The sequence below is a fragment of the Neofelis nebulosa genome, chromosome 5 (assembly GCF_028018385.1).
Source record: "Neofelis nebulosa isolate mNeoNeb1 chromosome 5, mNeoNeb1.pri, whole genome shotgun sequence".
NCBI lineage: Eukaryota > Metazoa > Chordata > Mammalia > Carnivora > Felidae > Neofelis > Neofelis nebulosa.
In genome coordinates this window covers 11,904,746-11,929,253 of record NC_080786.1, presented here as the reverse complement: position 1 = coordinate 11,929,253, position 24,508 = coordinate 11,904,746, and the positions used below count along the sequence as shown (strand labels likewise).

The following is a 24,508-nucleotide window of genomic DNA, read 5'->3' as shown; positions in this document are numbered from 1 at the left end:
GGGTAGCATTTTGAGAAGTCAGCATTCAGCACTGTTATTTCTGCTATAAATTTACAGAAGCTTATTTAGGAAATTTTAAACTAGGGGCACCTGGAGGGGATTCAGTCGATTAGCCTTCAGACTCTTGATTCCAGCTCGGGTCATGATCTCACAGTCTGAGGTCAGGCCACATGTCAGACGCTGCACTGGGCATGGAACCTGCCGAAGATTCTCTCTCCTCCCTCCCCTCCTCCCCATCTCACTCTCTCCCTCTACCTCAATCCAGAAAGAAAAAAAGAAACGTAAAATGAAAAACTCAATGATCCTACACTGCTTCTACAATCCCCGAGGGCAGTTTGTATACAGGGGGAAAATACTAGGCATAGAAATGAGGTCTATGGGGGCACTTGGGTGGCTCAGTTGGTGGAGCATATCCAACTCTTGATTTGGGCTCAGGTGATGATCTCACAGCCATGAGATTGAGCCCCACATTAGACTCTGTGCTAAGCATGAAGCCCGCTTGGGATTCCCTCCCTCTGTCTTTCTCTGCACCCCCCCCCCCCCGACTCAAAATAAATAAATAAACATAAAAAAAAAAGAAATGAGGTGTAAAAAGGCAGGAGGAGAAAGAGGAATAATGACAATTCACTCGCTCCTTAACACCAACGTGTGAAGCACCTAGGATCATTATTCCCCTCATTTCAGAGATGGGGAAACTCACATTTAGAGACCAGGTAACTTGCCCAAGATTACACAGCTAGTAAGTGATAGAAGTGGGACTGAGCCTACGCAGTCTTGCTTCAGAATCTCTGCGCTTAAGCACGGAGAGTATCCTATTGTGTGAGGAAACAAGAACTGCAAAATGGTATCATAACCACGGCAACGTAGGTACAAATAGAACTTAAGGAAGGAAACAACAGCAGCTCTACCTAGGGGTGGTGTGAGGTGAAAGGGACAAGCCTCTGCTGGGCTCGATACAGGGGTTGAGGCTCGACCTGGGTATTGAAAGATGGTCACATGTTTCCCCACGTAAACGGGCCCAGAGAGCAAGCGTGCGAAGGCCCAAAGGGACCAACCAGTATGGAGTGTTCGGGGAATGGCGAGGAGCTTCTGTATGGCCGGGCCAGGGGGAAGTCTGAAAGGGGAGGCAGGCACTGTAAAAGACAGGACCGGTAGGGCTGCAAAGGCTAGATCCCCAAACGTCTTATGGGTTCGGCCAAGGAGTCTGGTCCAGAATAGAAATTCCTGGATATAGCCACCAGCAACCTGTTTCAGCATCCTTCCTATTTCACAGCGGAGGCTGTGAACTCCCCAAAGAACCGGACCCAGGAGCGTTTGCTCCCCGGCAAAAATAGAACACCTCCCACCCCCCACCCCCCCAATGAAAGCAAAAGGCTCCTATTGTGTGGAGGCATTCAGAGGAAGCAGGTGGAATTTCATCTGGAGTGAAACTCCTCCATTGAAACAAACACCTCATTGCCAAATCCCAAAAGAGCACAGCATAGGAGGTCGTTGCTGTCTGTAGGTAAGTAAAGTTTTCCACTTCACCGTTCTCCATCAGAATTCCTCCCCTTGGGCCTGAAGCTAACAGAGAAACATGTGTGATGGATGAAGCCAGCAGAAGGCGAGGTCCGAAACACACACATTCCCCCAGGCACCTTTCCCTCTCTCGGAGTGCCATCCTGTGTTACCAGGTGTGAGCGCAAAGCAAAAGAGCAAAGAACGAAAAGCTGAATTGGAAGAGAAAGAAGAGAATCCATTATCATCAATTCTCAGAGATCTAGGACCGAAGAAAGAGTCATAAGGGAGGAAAGCACCAGGCAACATTTCCAGCACCTAATGAATACTTCTCAAGAGACAGAATAAAACTAGGACAGAAGTCATTGAGACTTCGGAAACTTCATTCTCAGGGTGGGAGCCTACCCTGCTTAAACGAGAAAGGTGGGGGGAGAACAGAAGCTTCTATTTCTGAATCCCAAAACCACTACGGCAATCCTTCCCTTAAAAATCAGCAAGGACCTTAGCTCTCAATATTAACTCAGAAATTAGCATTCATTTGCATCCATTTCTTACGTCCCCAACATTATGAATAAAATTAACTTAATTAATGAATTAAATTACAGAAGTAGCAAAACTATTTATTATTTGGAACATGACAGAAAAGAAACTCATAACATACACCCACACCACCACCACCACCACCCCCCCCACACACACACACACATTGTCTGGCACTCAGATGTAGCTTAATAGGGCATATCAAATAATAGGGTGAATGAATGAATGGCCCCCTAGTGGCTCTATGACATAGTCCTTACCTGCCCTGTGACTCCATTTCCGGCATGTAAGAAGAAGTGTGAAGGAACTGACGCAGTTCAGCTGACTCAACCCAGGTATTGAATCAACAGCACGGTCCACTCGTATCATGTCAGGTCAAGGTCTTGCATGATCACATCATCACCCGTGACACATCGCCTCTTCTCCACTATCACAGAATCCGAGCCCCGCTTTTCCCTGGTGCCATGGTCAGCATGCTGAGGGGAAATAGCTTCCTGGGCTTTGGTCTCAGAGGGGCACCTGCAGAACCCTCAGGGACTGAACCCTGCGTTTGGAGGACCACGCATGAGGGAGGACTTTTACTTCTTCCCTTCCTTTTGCCCGTGACAGGGAAGGGAGCGTCCTAGACACCAGTAGACGCCTCATAAAACTGAGAGTGAGCAGGACTGCAGCTAAAAGGCCTTCAGACACCTCACAAAATGGTGATTTCGGGACTGCAAACAGACATTTCTTTCACTTCCCCACACTGCATATGGAGAAAGAGCGAGGAGGGGGTTTTACGTTACGCTCAGCTGAGAGCCAGAGAAGTAAACTGCCTTCCACCGGCTCAGATTTTATTTTCAGCAAATGGGCGCCTTCACGTGTAGACCAGTGAGTATGAGACGCACGTGTCACAGATTCACCTGGAAAGCTGGTTAAGACAGAGACTCCTGGATCTCGTTGCCAGAGGTTTTGATTTAGGGGATCTAGCAGGGGCCTCAGAATTCGGATTTATAATGAATGTCCGAGAGCTGCTGCCGCACTTTGAGATCTGCTGATTTAGATGGTCGGACATTGCATTTGGGTGCTTGGTCTATGTACATTGCAGGTGGTGCACGCTTCTATGTAAAGTTCTATTGCCAGGCAGGGAGATGATGAGGGAGGAGAGAGGCCAGGGTAGAAATGGAAGGAAGGAAGAGGGAGAGGCAAAGAGGAGGAAGGAGGTGGTCACTATGGAAGAGGGCACCATGCTTATAGACTCTAACTGAGGGCTCAGAGAATCAATGATGCACGGGTTCCACGGGACCATATAAATGAGAAATGGCCAGCGTACGATATGAGCGAGACAGCAGTGGGTGAGGTGGCTTTGGGGACTCGGAACGCCATGCTCTCTCTAAAGGAGACAGTCCCCACCCAACTCCAGCTACTTGTTGTTACTCAAAGAACGGGGCCCGGAGTTTGCCAAAGTTGTTAGTTTTTCAAAAGAATAAAATGTTTGGATTTTTGTAAGATATACCTAGCAAGTAATGGTAACCAAACTCCTAATGAAAAAGACAGCATTCCGTTTGCTACCTAAGGTGACCCCGGAAGAGACCAGGCAGGATTAAGCAATTTTCCAGAATTCTCCTGTGAATGGAGGACCCGAAATTTGGGCCCTTGGCCATAAGGCAAGCAGATCATCCTAGATTTAGTAGCCTGCCAAGGACATTGAACTTCCCTGAGATCTGGCTTCTACAAGAGATCAATGCCCGTTTGTGCTGAATGACAAACATCGTTCATACCAGGCCAAGAAACCGTGTGGCATTTTCGCCTCACTAGAACTCTAGAAACCCAGTGGGTCTCTCCTGACATGGTCACAGTTGGGACAAGAGGCCTCAGGGTGGATTTCCAGTTGGAGCTACCCCAATGCTACCCTCCCAGTTGCCCAAGGATGGAGTGGAACTCACACCCCAGACAGTGGCCAGGAAAGCAGGATGAGGCGTTCCTAGAAGCAGGGCTGTGTCTCACTCACCCAAGTGTCTTGGGGCCCCACACAACGTGGAATCTCAGTAGTGTTGACCTGAATATATGGCCTTCAAAATGAGACCCTTTTAGAGAATTGGCCCATTTTCTTAAAAATCTTTATTTTCTTGGGGCACCTGGGTGACTCAGTTGGTTAAGCAACCTTAGGTCATGATCTCATGGTTCGTGAATTCGAGCCCCACGTCGGGCTCTGTCCTGACAGCTCAGAGTCTGGATCCTGCTTCCGATTCTGTGTCTCCCTCTCTCTCTGCCCCTCCCCCACTTGCACTCTGTGTGTGTGTCTCTCTCTCTCTCTCGAAAACATATAAACATTTTAAAAAGTTTTTTTTTTTAAATCTTTATTTCCCTTTCCCTCTTCTTTGGTCCCCACAAACTTCTTTGCTTTTCTTCCTCCCCAGGCCTCTTACCGCAGGCTCCTTGTCTGTGTCTATAAAACACTGCCATTGTAGATGCTGAGAGTCATTTTTAGAGCCATTATAGCAGGGGACCCATCCTGCCATTCACCTCTTCTCTTCAGGGGATTCCAGAAAAAGAGAACAGGTACAAGGGGAAAAAGCCAAATGAGAATTTCAAAAAAATTTTTTCCTTAAGTAGTACTTAATTAATACCTGAGGCAGCCTCCAAAATCCCCAACACAAGGTACCCCAGTAACAGTTGAATTGGAATATGCAGCTTAGTTTGGAGGACGAAATGGGGTCCAGGGTGAACAACTGTGTCTGTTTACTTGAGACTGAGGGGGTTCTCGAGGTATTAGACTTTGGTGCTAAAACCAGGATTTCCGGGGCCAACCAGGACAAGTTGGTCATCCTAACCTCCTACTTCTCCCCCAAACCTAAATATTTGGGATCAGACAAGAGGGGAGAGAAGGGATACTTGGGAGAATAAACACCTTGACCAAACCCATGCTTTTGGAGACACAAGATAAAAGGAAAGAAACAAATCCAGAAGCCTTTGTTGACCTTTAAGTCACAGTGGCCCAACCACAAGTTAAATCCAACCCAACCAGATCAGGAAAGTGCCCTCCCTTGGAAGTGGGGAGATACGAGGGGAGTAAAGAGGGAGGCAGGAGACTCCTAGGCAGGAGTGGGCCCTCCACCCCAGGGGAATTCATTCTAAGGTGAATTCTTTCCTTTTACTTTCTAGAATCCCTTCCTGCCCGGCCTTTGAGACTCTTGTTCGGGGACCTGCTCCACAGATCCCATTGTCTCTGTGCTCCAAAACAATAAAGAAATGGATTTTTGCAAATCATTTCTGGAACCTGATTGTTTTGACACAGTGAACTTAAGCTTTTGACCAAAGCAGATTTCTCTGCCACTTTGGTCATTTCAACATGAAATGACTCCATTCAGCAACAGTGTGTGAGATACCACGCAAAATCACCGCAATCCCCATTGACTGTTGGGAAATGAGGAAGAAAACAGAGGCTGCTCAAAATGGAACAGAAACTCTATTTAAAACAATTTTCTGAAAATCAGTGATTGCAGAGGCTCTGAGCCAGGACAGCTGGGAGCAAGCCATCAGATCCCCCTTTTAAGGCGCAGCTCCCTATTGCTGTCAGCAGACCACATATTTCTTAGCATCTCTGAAGAAATGTTAAATCAATAAACTACCTAGAGATTGCTGACACGTCAGATGCTGTTCTATAAAAAGATGCGGCCCATTGCCAGAGCGAATTTGAAGACCTGGAGAATTTTTAGAAGGAAAAGGCCATTTTCCATCAACATCCCACCCTATATTCTGGCCTCTGAGGCATCGTAGCCCACGTAGGGGCATGGTCATAGGTCCTGTAGACTCAACCAAGCCTTCAAGGTATGAGACCCCTGGGAAAACACAAATAGAACTTGAGCTTCACAAACGCAGTGTTCCATGTCAATTTTGAAAATTATTTCTGACGGCGAAGTAATCCCTTTTAGTTGGGTATTGCTTTACAGTTTCCAGAGCATTCCACACCATCATGTCATTAGCTTGCCACAAAAACCCTCTGAGTCTGGCTAAGCCAGTATTCTTAATACTTAACCCATAGCTGAGAAAGGGGATCAGAAAGCCCTCAGTAACTTGTTTAGATCACAGGGCTACAAAATGGCAGATCCAGGTCTAAAACCCAAGGCTTCTCATTTCTAATTTATTTCCTTACTCTTCTGGGGAACTTAGTACCTTCATCAAATACACCCAGAATTTTCTGATACCTCCTACGTACTATGTGATAACAACTCACATATTCGGCCCCGAAGAACAAAATTTTTGGTTTCTCCAACAGCTGTATCTACTTGTATTTCTTAATGTATCAACTCCTATGTTAATAGTTGTATGAGTTTATGTTTTATGTCCAAAATTCACTCAATCACTTCACAAATATTCATCAGACTCTTCCATACAGTGTGTGAGACACTGACAACAGGGACACAAAAATAAGTAGGACAACCCCTGCCTTCACTGGTCCCACAGCCCAGAGCAGGGGTTGGCAAACATTTCGTATAAAGGGCCAGTTAGTAAATGCTTTAGACTTGGTAGCCATATCCTCTTGGGCACTACTACTCAACTCTGCCATGCTAGAGAGAAAGCAGCCATGAACAGTGAACGGGTGTATCTTTGTTCCAATAAAACTTTATTTACAAGAACAGGCAGTGGGAAGGATTCGGCTCACAGTCTTAGTCGGTCTACCTCTTGATACAGACAGAGCCTCAAGGCAGAAAAATCCAACGATGAGGCAATATGGTACATGTCTTAATTTTATATGTGCTTAGAATGTATGTTGGCAAGTTGGCAGGACCACTTTCATCTGTGGTTGGGAACCACATCTCTTAGAATCACCCTTCCTTATGCCTCTCCGTTAGAGTTGACTAGAAGGAACCCATATGAGAATTGGAAAGCGAAAGAAAAGCAGAGGCCCTTACGTTAGGAGGTTGTGATGTCAAACATGAAGAGAAACAGAGATAGGCCCAGAGGGCCCCTTAACTGCACCCACCTCCTATTCTCAACTGCCAGTCCTGTTGACCACCATGACCCCAAGTTGACCACAGGCAACAGATTGCATCTTGTCAAAATGACAGATTCCGTGAGGACAATAGCTTTCATACAGGTAGCAAGTTCTACACTGCTCTCCACGAGTATTTCCTTTGGGGTCACACGTCAGCAGCCAGCCACACAGAGCATCTCAGATTTCCCTGCAAATTCCAGCTCTGTACTCAAGCCTGTGCTTCAGGCAAACCTGAGAAGTTACTATTCATCTGTTGCTCTGACTCCTCGCTTCCAGACCTTCACCTCCTTGACGCCTTCCATTTTTCTGTAAGAAAAAGGTTCTGTATTGAATCCCATATTTTCATGCTATGATCCAAATGCTTGTGTCCTCCTCACCCCCAAAATTCATATGTTGGAACCCTTATACCCAAAGGGATGGTGTTAGAAGGTGAGGCCTTTGGAAGATGATAAGGTCATTAGAGCAGAGCCCTCATGAGTGGGATCAGTGCTCTTACAAAAGAGCTACAACCTAGCTCCCAACCCCTTTCCCCGATGTGAAGATACAACAAGAATTCTGTGACCTGGAAGAGGGCCCTCACCTAACCACGCTGGCATCTTGATCTTGGACTTCCCAGCCTCCGGAACTGTGAGAAACAGATTTCTGTTGTTTGTAAGTCACCCGGTGTGTAGTATTTTGTTACAGCAGCTCCAACAGACTAAGATATTCCATAACATGAATAGTAGCTTTGTCTTCCTAACCGAACCCAACAGATGCACCGTATGAACAGAGTACTTTGGGTACATAGAGGAGGAGGTGATAACCTGATTGAGTCCGTTTCATTCTAACCTGTCAGGGCAGGGGCTGGGAGGATCTGAGAAGACTTGACAAAGCTGGATAAGGTTATCTTAGACCCTGCATCTCTGATATTTGCATGTAGAAGGTTGATTGAGAAGCGTTCCCTAAGAGTGAGAAGAACAAATTGGACCAGGGAAAATGTAAACTGTATTGTAACTGCAGCTGAGATCTCAACTAACCCCACGGGAGACTCTGGAGCTGGGATGGACCTTAAGAGAGATCCAATTTGTGGTAAAAAGAGTTGGGACTCTGTGCCTTCAGCCTCACCCGTCAGGCCCCTGAGGAGTGGGTGCTATGGGTCATCAGCCACCAATACCCCGCAGTAGTGCAGTAAATTAGTGCCTTGGTCCTGCACTGGGGGCTCTCTGTGGCAAACCACAGCATCCATCAGAGGTCTTCACTCTCAAGATGGCTTTGAGGGATAAACACAAGTTATTCACATCTTAAAGATGGGAAGGGAGTGAACGCACCTTGAGGTGAAACAGCTGAGGAATTCAGAAAACTTCTAGTGGACCAACGTGTTCATGGAAAGGAAGTAGCTAGATGAGATGTATGTTGAGGTCAGCTTATGAGGGTCCCAACTGACCTTTTATAAATTCCTTGTTTTAGCCTACTTTAATTTACATGATCTTATACCCGGAGTGAAGAAGACTTTAAAAGTGTTTGAGGATGGATAGTGAGGCGGCGAACAGGAAGGGGCTGGTTGGACGGCTGGTGAGTAAACGAGTTTATATATATATACACACACATATATATGGATTGATGAATAAGAGAATACTGAGTGGATGGCAGGTACCTGGATGTGTGGTAAGTAAACGACCACACATGGATCCACAGGTGGTTACTAGATGACTTGATGGGTGGCAAATGAATGAGTGAATGGGTTATCGAAGGTACTGTCATGCATTCGGTCACTACCTGGTGGCAATCATTCCTCCTGAGGCCCCCTGGGACGCAAGGACTATATCTTGGGAGGAAAGAATAGCTCGTAAGCTAAAGTCTTTAGGCAGAGCTCTTGAATATTGCATGTATTGGTAGTAGGGTACGCTCAGGGGAGGAACATCATTTACCACACCTGCCTGGCCCCTATAGGCACCTGAATCTGCACTCCTTCTTCCATACCACCTTGAAGTCAAGGGTTATGTCTTCAAGGATTCCCCCAAAAGCAGACTCTAAGACAAGGATTAGAAGTAAGCCTTTTATTTTGCAAAGGGATCCCAGGTAGTCCCAGTAGGGCAATGGGACAGAGAAGGGAAAGCAATGACTAAGGGTTGTATTTATCAAATCACTGCCACCCTGGGCAAATGATTTTTAACCCCAGGGGGTAACTCTGGGAAACTGTAAAACACATGCTACAGGGGTTTCCCCTCAGAAAGGGGAGAGAAGGGGGGTATTTATACACTAACTCCTATCAGTCGTTGTTCGAGGGTGGCTGGTGGGGGTACGTGATTTCTCATCACCTTGGAGAATACCGTCAGGAAAAGACACACTGGTGCTGGTAGTTGGAAAGCTCACAGGCTAGGCTGAAGTTTCAGGAAATGTGGGCAAGAAGCCAACGGCCCTTACAGTCCTGTTCGCTGCTGGAGTGAGCACCTAGCAGATGGTAAGCACTCAAACAAGTATACGGAAATGAATGAACACATGTGAGTCCGCGAACGGGAATGATCAGCCCAGTACTGTCAGCCTGGTTTCATACAGGGGGCAGGGCAAGTGTAGAATACAGCTGAGGCAGGGTTTCCCATGTGTCCGTGGTCAGGCACAGCAACGCGACTGCACCCCGCCTTGGGGGCCGCTCCTACAGGCAAATTATTTAACGCTCTCAAATTGCTTTAAAAGAGCCCATTTACTGTATAATTGCAACAGGAACAATCATCATGATAATTCCTTGTTCTTAATAATACATTGGAGTCAGCGACAATAACAATTACACTTTAATGGGTTTAGCTGGCAAAGGAATTAAACTTGGGTAATCCTGTGTACATACCCGTTTTGTTGTTGTTGTTGTTGTTTGGGGGTTTTTTTGTTTGTTTGTTTGTTTGTTTGTGTCTTTCTCTGCTTTTGTTTCCATTTCTTTGTTTTGGACCAAAGATGTCTCCATCACAGTTTTCCCAGAGACCGTATTCAGGAGGTAAGGTCTAGAGAGGACATGTAATTACCGTCTTGTTTGTCTACCAGTTATGTCTGCCTGCATCATCTCTTGGCCACTGGCTTTTGTGCCCCAGGGTTACTTCTGTCACCCTGATGGCTGTCATCTCACATTTTTCCTCCCTCAGTGAACACACCCAGCGTTCCCAGAAGCTTTTACAGTTTTCGAAGTAGTCATAGATGCTCCCGTGATTCTCGGGGCAACGCTGAGAGATGGTCATCTGTAGGTATTTGTCACAGGATAACTCTACACTGTGGGATCAATGGGGCCAAATAATCCGATGACATAAAACGTGGAATTGCATCATTGTGAAGTTAGTGAATATATAATTTTTTAACTGTTCTTCCAGTTACCTTTTGGGGGGGAAAAAAAAGAAAAGATGTCCTCATGTATTAGATGTGAAGGAAGGAGGCTGATTATTACAAGAAACAAGTGCACCAAACACTGGACTTAAACGTCCCTCTGTCCCAAACCCCATTCTGCAAAAGAGGAAACCGAGGCTTGGAGAAATTAAGTGATGTGCCCATGGTGACACCTCCTGTATTTGCTCCCAGCTAGAACCAGAAGCCAAAGCTACTTTTCCTGCCTGGCACACTGCCTTTTCATCCAGGCTGACTCTAACCATTCGTCACTTGGCAAACATTTCCCTTCACATAATCAAGTCAAACTTATCATTTAGCTCTAGTCCTTTCTAGTCTTTGCTATTACGTATATTCTATTCTAATATATTTACAATGAAAGTGTAGATAGACAGTTATAGTTGGCATTCCCATTCAACATTATACGACATCATCTGTTAGGATTAGGAGTGGCTTAACGAAGATAGAAGCTTCTTTTTTCTCAAGCAAGGGAAATCTGGAGGCAGGCAATGTGGACTGTTATGGTGGCTTCACAGGCATCGGGGACCAGGCTCTTGCCTTTCTCCTTCACTACCCTAGAACTTGGCTTCTATCCCAAAGCACTTCATGATCCAAAGGGGGCCACTGATTCTCTGGTTTTCCTCTGTGAAACTGCAAGCAGGAAGAAGAAAAGAGAGAAGGGCAAAAGGGGTGTATCTCTCAGCAAAGTTGGGCGTTTTTTGTTTTTTTTTCCCAGAAATCTGATCCAGCGCTTTATCTCATTGGCCAAACTTGGTCACACAGATACATCAAGCACTTAAGAAAGCTTAAAAATGTATTCTTTTTAGTTGGGCTCAATCTTGCCCCAATAAAATTAGGATTTTATTTTCATAGAATAAGGAGAAAATCAATCAGCTATTGTCACAACAATGCTGCATGAGAAACCACCCCAAAACTCAATGACTAACCACAAGTATTTCTTTCTCATCTGTGCCTCCTGGATGAATCAGGATTTACAGAATAGTGAGTGATTCTGGCGGAAGATGTCAGGAACAGAAACCTGGCTGTGGGATCCCAGACTGGCAAAGTGGGGACAGAGGCTCTAGCGGATGTGGTCTGTACTACTGGTGTTTAGTGGGGAAGTCTGCCTTCCTCCTGTGCTCCTGCTAGATGACCTACCTAGAGCTGTCTTGAAAATCCATTTGGGGGACTACCAAGAAAGAGAACCCTCAAAGTGCCTGGGTGACGCAGTTGGTTGAGGATCCGACTCTTAATTTTGGCTCAGGTCATGATCCCACGTTCATGGGATCAAGCCCTGCATCGGGCACTGTGCTGAGCATAGTGCCTGCTTGGGATTGTCTCTCTCCTTCCTTTGCCCCTCTCTCTGCTCCCTTGCTCCCTCTGAAAGAAGAAAGAAAAAGAAAGAAAGAAAGAAAGAAAGAAAGAAAGAAAGAAAGAAAGAAAGAAAGAAAGAAAGAAAGAAAGAAAGAAAGGAAGGAAGGAAGGGACAGAGGGAGGGAGGGGAAGGGAGGGAGGGAGAGAGAGAGAGAGAAAGAAAGTAAGTAAGTTAGTCCAAGGGTATATCAAAAGAGGAAAGGGGGACTCACCAGAGATCAGCAGAATATGCATCACCTATATCAGTGCATCCAACAGGACTTCTGCATCGCACAATCTCAGGGATGTCAATCACGCTACAGTCTATGGAGTTAGAACAAAATCTACGTGGCCTTAAGCATAAACACTCATAGTGCATACCAGGTACAGTTCTCTGAAACGTATCCTCTCCTAACACAACAAGACATCCTTCCATGTCAACAGACACAGACCTAACTATTCCTTCTTAGGAGGTGTCTAATGGCCTATATTTGTAATTACTCTTCTAGTAAGAGACATAGACTTACTTCCAGGTTTTTTTTTTGCTGTTGCAAGCATTACTGTAAAAAGCATACTTCTTCATATATCTTTTCCATCCTTATCTCACATCAGACACAAAAACAAATTCTGAATAGATAAAAACAAGCAATCAAATAAAACTTAGATGTAAAAGAAAAATAGAAAGTATTAGGAAAAACATAAGATCGTGTTTTCCTACTTTGGGGTATGGATAGCCCTCATGAGTATAAACACAAAACCACCCCCTGGGTGGTTTAATTTTATAGACCTTCTGTGTATATAAACATATATATATATGTTTATATAAAACATATATAAACATGTATATATGTGTATATAAAAATAATACAAAGTCAAAAGACATAAACTTGAAGCTAATGTTTGCAGTGCGTGTTACAGACTAAAGGCTAAAATGCATTTTATTTAGAAAGCTCCTACACATTGATTTCTAAAATGAATAACTCAACAGAAAAATGAGCAAAGATGAATTGGTAACCCACAAAAGGAGAAATACAAATGTAAAACCAGACACTTGGTCTTGCGAATAAGGAAATGCAAGTTAAAACAACAAAATATAACTTTTAAAAAATGTTTATTTATTTATTTTTGAGAGAGAGAGATAGAGAGCAAGCAGGGGAGGGCCAGAGAGAGAGAGAGACAGAGAATCCCAAGCAGGCTCCTCACTGTTAGTGCAGGGATTTTCTCTCTCTCTCTTTCTCTCTCTCTCTCTCTCTGCCCCTCCCTCCACTTGCATTCTCTCTCTCAAAATAAATACATAAACTTAATAAAAAAAGAAAGAATACCTCATGTGCATAGAAATACACACACATACACATACATGCACAGCATGATTAATAGAGCGTTATTTGTAGAAGCAAAAAATAAAATGGAAAACAAATGGAAAAGAGCTAACTGGCCATGAAGAAGACAGGACTGTGGTGTACCCTTAGTCACTAAAATGAATGATATAGATCTGTATGATCTAACTTGAACAAATATCCACAATATATTCCTGTAGAAAAAAAAATTTGTATTAAAAAACATGTGTGTGCGGCTTCAATCCATTTATCCAAAAAAAAAAAAAATGTTGTTTCTATGTGTTTGTGTAACTGTAGAAAACTTCTAGAAGGCTACACTCCAAAGTTACTTCTGTAGGAGAGGGGATTTGGGATTGGAAGAGAGAGAACTGTTATTTTATATTTCATACACTCAGTTCTTTTGAATTTGTTGTAACAAGCATGTATATACTTTTATGATTTAAAAAATAAAGATGTAAAGAAATCATGTGTTTTTGTATCTGACTCTTGCACTCCTGAGAAGAAGAGGTTTTCTGCAGGGTCGGCAGTGGTGCGCTGGTGAATCAGCTGGGTCAGGGGTCGGGGGTGGGGAGAATGGGGAAGGGAGCCCTAATTTGCAGCGTTTGTCAATTTCCACTGTATAACGATTTCCACTGTGTTTAATTTCAAGTGGCTCACAAAATTCTGGAATATTTAACATAATGGGGGTTCAATAAATCAATTTTTAAAATCAGGTGTTGAACAGCACCGAACTGCCGAGGTCCTGAATAGATAAACAAGTCAAATCAGCATTCTGTTCCCGTGCAATGGAAACATCCCTGCTGGCCTGATTCATTCATAGTTCATCCATGTCTCTCCCCAACTCACCACTAAGACTTCACAGTTCAAGTCTTCTTAGGCCGCGTGGTCTCATTACAGTTTTGCAAGGTCAATTTAGTTCACCAATTCTCTAAACAAAGCTCCACTCTTTAGAAGTAGGTCAGGTGGTAGAGGAGACCCTGCCAGGAAGGCTTCCTTATTCATTTCAAGCCCAGGCACCTCCAAGCAAGGGAGTTCTGCAGAGAATCTGGGTGAACTTTCAGCCTTCACAAAACTATTTCTCCAGACGGGAAGACACAAGAGCTGCAGCATAGCCCCATTTCCAGGTGCTTCTCTCCACTGCAACAATTAACAAGGCACCTGGCAATTTACCCAGCTGAGAACTGAGACCAGTGTCTGCCCCCAATTTGTTCACAGTCTAATGGCACATGAATCAGAGTGATATCACAGAGTAAGTGCTGGGATGGCCAGGCCCACTGCTACCATTTGCAGAGACTATGAAACCTGCCTCCCTTCCCTCCTCACCCCAGGCTCCATCCTACACATTAAGGATTCAACACCAATGTGTCCAAACTGGATCCACCATCACCCCCGACCCGAGTAGCTGCCCTGTGGCCATTTTCTAGAACCAGGGGCGCTAAGCTATCTATCCTCTGTAAAAAGAATCTGGGGAAGACGTTCTGTAGGCAAATGGCAATGGACTAAGGCCATTTGGGATAGAAATGTCAGGGTCCTGGCTATTCAGAAAACGATCTAGAAACAGGGCCAAGACTCTTCACTTCACGGAAGGTGCACAGGCCACAAGAAACCTGAAAGGAATCCTCAAGAGCATAGGACCCAAGGCAGGACCCCCATTTGCCTGGGAAGTACCGGTAATGGGAATAGTATATGGGGCTAAGGGAAGACGCAGCCCATTCTTGGCCAATAAGGGAAGGCTTCCTAGAGGAGACCAGCCTAACCTGAGCCTTGACAGACGCATAACGTTTAGCCAATCAGAAAATACAGTAGGAGACTCCAGGTGGGGCAACAATGTGTGACCGGAACTTAAGAGCAGAGAAGTACTCACAAGAGCTGATGTTAAATTGTTCATGAGGGCCGTGCCTTTGCGTTTCCCCAAATCAGAGCGATGCCGTTGCCCTTCATCCCCCAAACCCTAAGAGCAGAGATTGGCAATTTAGTTGGATCCGCTCACAGAAGAGTGATTATGAATGCTCTACGTGGAGCCCAAACTCTGACGCAAGGGATGTTGATTGACTCCATTTGCCACACTGACCAGGGGTTGGACGGAAGCCTCTCAACCTTGCCCCTGGCCCATCCCCATCTCTTGCCTCCCCGCCCTCCCTCCTTCACAGTTCAGAGATGTGCTGGAGACATATAAGACTTCAAAAGGAATTAGTGCCAAGGTGTTAACTGGGGTAATGAGTTAGATCATTCATTTGCATTTTTATGGGGCCCTTTGAGGCCTTAATTTAACTTGAAAATGTGATCGAGGAGGGAATTTTCAGACTACAACACTCCCCCCCTTATCTACAGGGGTTATGTTCCAAGACCCCCAGTGGATGCCTCAGACCACGGCTAGTACCCAACCCCATATAGACTGTATTTTCCTATGCATACATACCTGGGGTAAAATTTATAAATTAGACACAGCAAGTGATTAACAATAATAAAATACAACAATTATAACAATGTACTGTAATGAAAGTTAATGTGACGGTGGTCTCTCTCTTACTCTCTCTCTCTCTCTCTAAATACCTTTTTGTGCCGTACTCACCCTTCTTGTGGTGATGCGAGATGATAAAATGCCAGTGTGACGAGACGAAGTGAGGTGAATGGCGTAGGCATTGCGACATAGCATCAAGGCTACCGCTGACCTCCTGACCACATGCAGAAGGAGGGTCACGTGCTTTGAGACCTCGGCTCACCCCGGGTAGCTGAAACCGGGGAAAATAAAACCAAGGAGAAGGGAGAACTCTTGTAAAATCGGGACCCTTGGAAAAATGAGAAAGGCCCTTCGGTGTCCATACGGGAAAGCCCCTTACCTCCTGGTCATTCTTTAATGACCTCCTGGTCATTCTTTAATGACCTCCTGGTCATTCTTTTAGGTCAGGGATTGGCAAACTTTGTCTGTTAAAGGGCCAGTGAGCAAATATTTTAGGCACTGTGGGCCATGTGGTCTCTGTTGCAAATCCTCAACTCAGCTGTTGTAGGGCCAGAGCAGCCATTAACAAAACGCAGTTGGATGAGCAAATGAGTGACTGAGAGTGTGTCTGTTTTCCAGTCACCTGCTATATTTTAATTTGCTCTCCCTTCCTCTTTCCCCTCCTCTTAGAGAAGATAGCCCTGCTTCTTTGGTGAAGTATTACAAAGATCCCTTGAAATCCTGCCAAGGGGAATTATCATCGATTGCCATGACTGACTTTGGTAAGTCCAATGCTTGCGGTCAGATGGGATTCACCACGATACCTAGATATCTTATGTCCGTCTTTGCTTCCTTACTTCTGAAGGGCAATCGCGTACATTATTTTGCACTCGGATCTTCATTCCCAGCCCTGCCACTCGACAGAGATGGCATAGCTTGGTGGCTAAAAGAAGATCAGGAGCTCCACAGTTAGACCAGCATGGGTTGTTTCGGTCAAGATGGGCCAGTTATGCTAGAGTAACCAACAAACCACAGCAGAATTGAGTATGTACAACAGAGACCACACGGCCCACAAATGAACCAATCTCCACGTAAAAGAAAAAGATCAACTTCTTGCTTATGTTGTATGTTTGAGGAGGTGACTCTGCTCCACACAGGTACTCAGGGACCCATGCTGATAGAGCCTCCACCCTATGGAACACCCTTAGGTCCTGAAGTAAGAGAAGAGAGAATATGAAAACTTCACATACACCCTGTTTCCACAGTGCCTAAAATATTTGCTCACTGGCCCTTTTACAGACAAAGTTTGCCAATCCCTGACCTAAAAGAATGACCAGGAGGTCATTAAAGAATGACCAGGAGGTAAGGGGCTTTCCCTTATGGACACCGAAGGGCCTTTCTCATTTTTCCAAGGGTCCCAATTTTACAAGAGTTCTCCCTTCTCCTTGGTTTTATTTTCCCCGGTTTCAGCTACCCGGGGTGAGCCGAGGTCTCAAAGCACGTGACCCTCCTTCTGCATGTGGTCAGGAGGTCAGCGGTAGCCTTGATGCTATGTCCCAATGCCTCGCCATTCACACATCACTGCTGCTTAGAGCCCACTGTCACATGGAGCCCATGGGGAGTCACATGTCCACAACGAACTAACCAACGCTGGGAGGTATCAGAGAGCAAATGCAATGTTTACCGAGCACTCCTATCTCTGCCACAGGTGGCCTTACCGGTGAGTAGCTAGATGACCTTGGACAGGGATTGAAATATTCTGTGCCTCATTATCTTCCAAGGTAAAGCAGGAATAACAACAGCCTCCGACTCAAGTGTTGTGGTCATATAAAATGCTAATTTGCCTCTAAATTACAGCGCCAGGCACATAGTGAGCGTTCAGCAAAAATAAGTTATTATTTTTATTATTACTAACTATATGATTATGAGAAAAATGCTTTGTCCCTCTGGGTCTGTGTTCCCTCTTCTGCAAATCAGGCACGCCAATAACACTGTTTAGACTAGCAATTAAATTAAATGGCACAATACATAAAAAGATCTTAGCACTGTGCCTGACATACAATAAACACTTAATAAAACTTATTTCCCCTTGCTGTATGCAAACACGAATTGATAATTCTTTCTGGTTCTGGTTGCAAAGGGCTTATTTGTGGGTTTCATGGGCCACAAGAGTGTTTAAGAGGCTGGCCAGTGGAAACTCAAATACAGAGCATTTCCAAACAAAAGTGATTTTAGAGACTCTCTCTTTGCAGAGGCAGCTTGACATCCAGATACAGTGTTCTAGAATGTGCCCTATGGTTCTTTCAGCAACTTAGTTATGTGGAACTATATTTCCCAGAACCTCTTTTCTTGTATGGTCTGGGTTCAAGTTGCCGAAAGTGAAATTGCCTGGGAAATGGACGTGAAAGTGAAGCAGCAGCCATCGTGCTCTGAAGTTCAGTGTTGGCAGGAGGTATTACGAGGGGGATACTGAGGTCCTCTTGGGGTCCAGTTCGTCCTTGAATTTCTTTGCGACACATCCAGCTTTCCTTTTGTCCTGCCGGTGCTGATGAGCAACAGTGAGCTCAGGCTCACGGCCACTGGTTGCTTACAAGATGAGGGTCACTGAGAGCCGACGACTTCCGTGAGCTTCTACGTCAGCTCCCTTGTGGCTCCACTCCAGCAGCCGGATGAGCGTGCGCTGCATTTTCCCGAAAACTCTGACTCATTCACCCACACCAAGCTCTGTGATGGACTGATTGTGTCCCCTTAAAATCTATATGGTGAATGCCTAAGCCCCAGTATCTCAGAATATTTGGAGATAGGGCCTTTAAAGAGGTTATTAAGGTTAAAATGAGGTCAGGCGGGTGGGTCCTAGTCTGATCCTTCAACTTTTATTTGTGGACCTTTACTTCTCCAGCTCTTCCCACAAGCGGGCAAAGTCTAATTGTTTTTAAAATAAATCCTTGATTTCCTAATCCTCAGGACGGTTCTGCTCCCCTGATTGAGCCCAGACTTACACATGTAGAAGTCAACAACATGGGCTCTAGATTTCTGCTCATGCAGAAATCCAATCTCTAATTTTGTTCTCTGTGATCTTTGAGCTATGCTTAATTTCTCGGTGTCTCAGTTGCCTCATCTGGAAAATGGGATGATAATAGCACTCCTCTGCCCCTGCAGGGCTGGATTAAATGACCTACTATGAGTAAAAGATTTAGTACAATCCTGGCACACAGACAACACTCAATAATTGTTGGTTAATATTATGATTTTGATTACAGCTGACGCTTGAACAACACGGGTTTCAACTGCACGGGTCCACTTACACATGGATGTTTTTCAATAAACACAGTACAGTCCTATAAATGTATTTTCTCATATGATTTTCTTAATACAGTTTTGTCTCTAGCTTACCTTATTGTAAGAATATAGCATATGATACACAGAACATAAAAAATATGTGTTCATTGACTGTTTATGCTATCGGTAAGGCTTCTGCTCAACAGCAGGCTATTAGTAGTTAAGATTTGGGGGTGTCAAAGTTTTACGTGACTTTTCAACTGTGCAGGGGCTTACGATGTCCTTAACCCGTCATTGTTCAACAGTCAATTACAATCTGTTACACAGAAATAGAGAAGTAATATACCATCTAAAAGAATACTGTCTGCAGAATATATCTCATTTCATCAACAACGATGGTTGACATCAACCATCAACGATGGTTAGACATCAAATACTAACTACCTATTGGGTGTTATGCTGAACACTTATTTAATCCTTGTAACCATCTTACTTGACAAATGATCGAACTGCGTTTATACAATTGGGTGTTATGCTGAACACTTATTTAATCCTCGTAACCATCTTACTTGACAAATGATCGAACTGCGTTTATACAATTACGTGTCTTATTTTTCAAATAAGGAAACTGAGGCCTAAAAAGGCAACTGACTTGCTCAAGTGACCAGCTAGTTGGCAAGGCAGTCAAGACTTGCTCTGCATCTCCAGAATCCCAGATGTCGGCTCCCTTCATGGCTACCCTCTTACGTCTCTCTGGCAGAGCTTTCCAAGACCTCATAATGCTGTTGGTTCCCTGAAAACTCAAGGGAACCAAGCCCCGGGCTGTGAACGCACCTTCCCTCACTGTACCGCCTGACCCGGATGACACATGCTCTGTAGTTTCCTACAGAAGGGGTGCAGCCTCCCCTGGAGAGGCCAGGGAATCCAACTAGTCACAGTTTGTGTGTTGACGTGCCCCTCCCCGCCCTCCTCCCCCACCCCCACGTAACTGCAATTGAAGTGTCCACAATTCCTTCCCATCAGAAGGGGATTTCCCTTCCGGCTTTGATTTCCCTCCTGGCTTATCAGTGTTCTGCTGGGGGAGGGGGGAAGGGATTGCTTTAAGAGCCATTTCATAGTTTATTCAAGAAATCTATACTGCTCTTCAGTGGAGGGTACATTGAAGAAAATAATTAGCTCAAAAGATTATAGATCTTATTATGAAAACCAGTTGCTTTTGGGTTTCAGAGCTGCTTCTAGTCTCTTGAAGACCTTCTATGTCTAAACCGTGGTCTGGCTGGGATTTCTTGCTGGTATAGTTTTTCCTTGCTTTTAGGGGAAACAGTTTCATTTTGCTTGTGTGATAAGCCAGTTGGTTCCTATGAGTAAACCTCCTTGACCACAAAATGTCTAATTAATCAAAACATGCTGTTCTTAGAGCCTGTTGCCTCAAGTCCTATAATACTTAGTACAGGAGAATGGAGACCATTTTAGTTTTAGACTTCCAACCCCTTCATTGTTGTTTTCTTTCAAATCATAAATACAGTACAGCTGTTGACATACAGCTACTTCATAAATACATACTACTTGGAACTTGGAATACTTGCAAAATAATGGAACTTCTTCTCCATTCTCATACCATAAAGATTATTGTTGTACGCTGTTCAGAGTATATGCATTCAATTTGGTTTTTCTTTACATATGCTGAAGTACTTTATTTTCATTTCCTTCTTTAGAAAACAAAACTTGTTGGGGCACCTGGGTGGCTCGGTCAGTTGAGAGGCCGACTCCTGATTTCGGTTCAGGTCACGATCTCACAGTTTGTGAGTTTGAGCCCCGTGTTGGGCTACATGCTGACAGCACAGAGCCTGCTTGGGATTCTCTCTCTCTCTCCCTCTTTCTCTGCCTCTCCCCCACTGTGCTCCCGCTCTCTCAAAATAAGTAAATAAACTTAAAAAAAAAAAAAAGAAAAAGAAAACAGAACACATGTTCATATTAGACATACTAGTCTCCCCAATTTTTTTCTTTCGGCATTGTCTCTTGGAAATATTACATCTTAGATGTTTCTACACTAGTATGTATAGATTCTCATTCTTTTGAATAGTTATTGATACACCATAACAATCGCATGTTCAGGATGTTTGGGTTGCTCCCTTTCTGTTTTCAATGACAATCAGTGTGGAAATGACCATTCTTATACATGTTTCTTGCCCATTCATAAGACTCTTTCTGGAGGATAAATTCCTAAGGTGAAATTTTCAGATGGGATTTATTATCTCTATTGGGTCACATTCCCACCTACGGTGTCTGAAGCTGCCTGTTCCTCTGTACCTTACCGACACTGGATATTATCTTTTCTTCTTTTATATTTGTGATAGGCCTAATGCTTATTATACCTAACAAAGGTGAGAAGAACAACAGATTCTTTCCCTCCTTTCACAGGTGGATTGAAAAGGACATTTACTAAGAGGTAAATAGGAAATTACGTTTGCCAGGAGTAATTACCGTTTACATAGTACTTGAAGCGGATTCATATTTACACACACACAGAGATTTGGCAGTAGGAGGAATTTTGCTTGCCCTTCCCGGGAGCTTGTGTTCTGCTGTTCCTGGCCTAACCTGGTGACCTAGACTTAGATGGTCCCTCTTTTAAAAAAAACAAAAAAAACAAAAAAAACGGTATTTTTTTTTAAAGTTTACTTATTTATTTTGAAAGAGAGAGAGAGAGAGAGAGAGAGAGAGAAAGCACAAGCAGGGGAGGGCAGAAAGAGAGGGAAAGAGAGAATTCCAAGCAGGTTCCAAGGTGTCCACGCAGAGCCCAACGTGCATCTTAATCCTATGAACCATGAGACCATGGCCTTAGCCAAAATCAACAGTCGGACGCTTAACTGAACCACCCAGGTGCCCTAGTCCCTCTTAAAACAGATTAGATTTTTAGTGTTTCAGAATCCCTTGAAAAGACTTGGAAAACACATGGAAAATCCTACCCTCTCCCTTTATTTCCCATTTGATTTAGGGAACGTCCTGCATGGGACGTTTTTGTGTCTTTTGGACCTGAAGCATGAAAAGTGGAAGTGGTTATACTCCTAAGTTCAGCACCCTAACATTATTACTCCACGGAGGCCATTTTCCTGTTTTATTCAGTGGCTCTCTTTCATTCCCAGAGCCATCACCAACCCCCTCCCCACTCTAAGCAGCCATGTCAATGCATTGGATATATTTTCTAGAATTTTAAAGTGTCTTTGGAAAATACGTCATGAGATTTTGTATGAATTTATGTATACATTATATATACTAAATAAAAATATATTTAATTTATAATGTATCTAATATATATTATGTATATATTATATATAATATTTATTATATATTATATTTATTATATATAATATTTATTATATATATTATATTTCTGCTTCTTACTTTTTATCTTAGCACTCTATTTTTAAGGTCTGTCCAGATTGCTGTAGGTGCATCCCACAGACTGTTGTTGCTGCTGATTGGTGTATCCCCAAATACTGCCCTCCCTTTTCCTCACACGTTCCCCCCGAGATGGGCAGGTAGCTTGTGTTCAACTCTAGCTCCTGCCTACTATGAACCAGGTTGCAGGGAATAACCGTATAGAAGTCCTGAGTGAGAACTTCTTTGGGTTTTATGCTCAGGAGTTTGATTGTTAGGGTTGAGCAGTTTTCTTTCGCTTTGTTTCTTCAACTTCTTATCATGACAGTTTTCAAAAATACATAAAAGTACAGAAAATGGTGTGATGAACCCTCATATGGCCATCTGCCAAACCTTCGAATTATTAATATTTCTGTGCTTTAATTCTCCTTTGTTCTGTTGCACTATTTTATTTTAAAAAAATTTTTAAATGTTTTATTTATTCTTGAGAGAGAGAGAGAGAGAGAGAGAGTGAGAGAACGAGCAGGGGAGGGGCAGAGAGAGAGAGAGGGACACAGAATCGGAAGCAGGCTCCAGGCTCTGAGCTGTCAGCACAGAGCCTGATGCGGGGCTTGAACTCATGAACCGTGAGATCATGACCTGAGCCAAAGTCAGACACTTCACCTACTGAGCCACCCAGGTGCCCCTATTCTGTTGCACTATTTTAAAGAAAATCTCTGGTATTATGCCATTTTATTCTAAAGATTTCCAGATGCGGCTGTGGGAAGAGAAGATAATTTTTCCTCATCCTGTCTAGGTTTTTGGCTGAGACCCCCATGATAAAAAGACAGATTAACAGGAAAGAAACAGATTTAATTTTGTATGTATGGAAGCCCCATAAAAATATGAAACTCAAAGAAATGCCCAGAGCAGGAAGTTGTCTTATAGACAAAGAAACAATACATCTATGAAGAGTTGACAAGACAAAGGAGTTTGGGCTTTGTACAAGATATTGATGAAGAAGTAACAAGATGTGTTTATAGAGCCTTCTCAGCTCTAAATTTCCTGTCTCTGATGATGAAAAGTAGTTCTACCTCCCTGTGCAGGGAGGGGACCTTTCACATGGGAGATTTATCTCCTGCTTTCAGGGGGACAAAGGAGGGTCAGAGTGTTCTTGCAATGGCTGTTTCCCAAGTATCTCTAATTCACGATAATCAGTCTGCTAAAGTGGCACATTTCAGGGTGGACATTCTGTGCCCCCTCACATCTCTAATACATATGGACATGTTTTACATTAACCCCAATATCAATATCACAACTACCAAAATGAACAATATTTCCTTGAGAGCATCTTTTTTAAAGCTTCATTGAGGAATAATTGCCAAATAAAAATTGTCTACACTTAAGGCATAAAGTGTGATGATTTGCTATGCATATACGTTGTGAAATGATTACCAAATCAAATTAATTAAGATTTTTTTTTGGGGGGGGGGACCCCCATGCCCATAACATTTAATAAAATGCTGACGCTTTTTCTCCTGTTAATCGGTCTTTTGCAAGTTTAATCTGCAACCCCCAGTCACTTAACCTAAGAGAGTGAAGGAAAAGTTTATCCTTCATCTACAATGCCTACGTATAACTGTGAGACACTGGTAGGGAGTCAGGAGACAGAATGAATGAGGTTATATTTACTTCCTTACAGGAAAGGATCTGTTGAATACCAGGATTGCTGGACTGGGTCTTGAAAGACCATTCACCATCCAGTAAAGAGAAATTGGAAGCTGGGGTAGAAGGTAATCACATGCGGCTCTGCTTAAGCAAAGACTGGGGCAAGAAACAGATATGAGCATTAAATGTGTTAACAGTGCCTGGCATAGCATAGGTTCCAGTAGACATTTTCTTTCTCTGGCAGTTAACCAAAATGATGCCGTCAAGCATGCTTTGCCAAAATTGAGAACATCTATAGGCGCTTAGCTCCAGGTGTGGTTCATGAACCAGAAACTTCAGGATCACCCGAGAGCTGGTTAGAACGGCAGATTCTTGGGCTTCACCCCAGACCTGCTGTGGCATAATTTACACTTTAACTACATCCCCAGGCAATCTGTAGGCACAAAAGGTGAGAGAAGCATTGCTAGGGGATAAGAAATGGGAATGATTTCACTGACAGATGGAAGGGAGATTCCAGAAAGCCGAATCCTGGTGGGTATGATTTCATTGACAGATGGAAGGAAGATTCCGGAAAGCAGAAACCTGGTGGAGAGACCCTAAAATGCAATGGTAGCAGTGACTACTTGCAGCCTGCCGGTCCTATTCTCAACCTGGCTCCCTCTTCTGACAAGCAACTTTTTGCAATTTAGGAGGCACAGGTCTGATGCCAAGACCCAA

At 43.9% G+C, this 24,508-nt stretch overlaps 3 long non-coding RNA genes across 3 annotated transcripts; 2 read left to right on the top strand and 1 right to left on the bottom strand.

Moving 5' to 3' along the window:
* Nucleotides 1–903: 903 nt before the first annotated feature.
* LOC131511696 (uncharacterized) lies at nt 904–5,664 on the top strand. The gene is made up of 3 exons (XR_009261674.1): nt 904–1,504; nt 4,437–4,578; nt 5,182–5,664. It is a non-coding gene; the product is annotated as an uncharacterized LOC131511696 (long non-coding RNA).
* A 4,222-nt stretch (nt 5,665–9,886) lies between these two features.
* On the bottom strand, nt 9,887–15,747 carry LOC131511343 (uncharacterized). The gene is made up of 3 exons (XR_009261473.1): nt 15,620–15,747; nt 14,912–14,998; nt 9,887–10,351 (listed from the first exon to the last, which is right to left on the bottom strand). It is a non-coding gene; the product is annotated as an uncharacterized LOC131511343 (long non-coding RNA).
* Nucleotides 15,748–17,103: 1,356 nt separating this feature from the next.
* On the top strand, nt 17,104–23,999 carry LOC131511342 (uncharacterized). The gene is made up of 2 exons (XR_009261472.1): nt 17,104–17,207; nt 23,826–23,999. It is a non-coding gene; the product is annotated as an uncharacterized LOC131511342 (long non-coding RNA).
* Nucleotides 24,000–24,508: the final 509 nt, after the last annotated feature.